This window comes from Apteryx rowi, unplaced genomic scaffold (assembly GCF_003343035.1).
Source record: "Apteryx rowi isolate R43461 unplaced genomic scaffold, aptRow1 scaffold_117, whole genome shotgun sequence".
Classification (NCBI taxonomy): domain Eukaryota; kingdom Metazoa; phylum Chordata; class Aves; order Apterygiformes; family Apterygidae; genus Apteryx; species Apteryx rowi.
In genome coordinates, this window is record NW_020447386.1 from 339518 (window position 1) to 340337 (window position 820).

Sequence of the window (820 nt, forward strand, 5' to 3'; positions counted from 1 at the left end):
ACGGCCATGAACATCCTTTCACTTTTATCTGCCCTTTAGCATCTCTCTGCCTTCATTCTCCATCTGTGAGAAAAAGTAGTACTTCCTACTATCAGAGCACTGCTCCGTCAAGACACCACAGATTATCAGCCAACCACAATGTGGCATTTAAGGCGGCAGAAACACTACAAGTTGAGTTATCATTACATGGCCCGCAAATAACCCCGTGCCTAGTGACCCAGAAGTCACGCAGCGGTCTGCGGCCGAAAGATGCTGTCAGCACGGAGGCACGAGCAGGTGAGCGACTGTCAGCCTGCACCGGGTGAATCCTTGCAACACCTCCGTGGGGCAGAGGGAAGGAAACATCCCCTTTCCCGTTTTACTGAGCAACTTCTTCTTGCTGGAAGTCACACCGGGCGTCTGCGTGCAGRAGCCCGCTTCCCCGGCCCCCAGGCTGCGCCTTCACCCCTGAGGCGCCCTCGCCGGCTGCGTGGAGCCTCGCGTCCCGTCAGCGACCTCCCTCGCGCCGGCCGCCAACCGCCGCCCTCGCAGCCGTTACCCGCGGCGCGAGACCCCACACGCCGCCCAGGGGGGCCGCGCCGGGCGCAGGGGCCGGCGGAGGGGACGGGACCGGGCCGGCCGCGGGGGGCAGCTCCCCTCAGGGCAGGGTGGGGCGCCTCGCCCGCGCCGGCAAGAGGGACTGCGCCCTCTGACGAGCCCGGGCGATGGGAGGCAGCGCGGCGGGGCGGGGTGACCGCCGCGGCTCTAATAAGGCCGGGACCAGCGCTGGCCGAGGGCTGTTCGCCTCGGTGCCCCGCGCTGCCCGGCGCCCCTGCCGCCC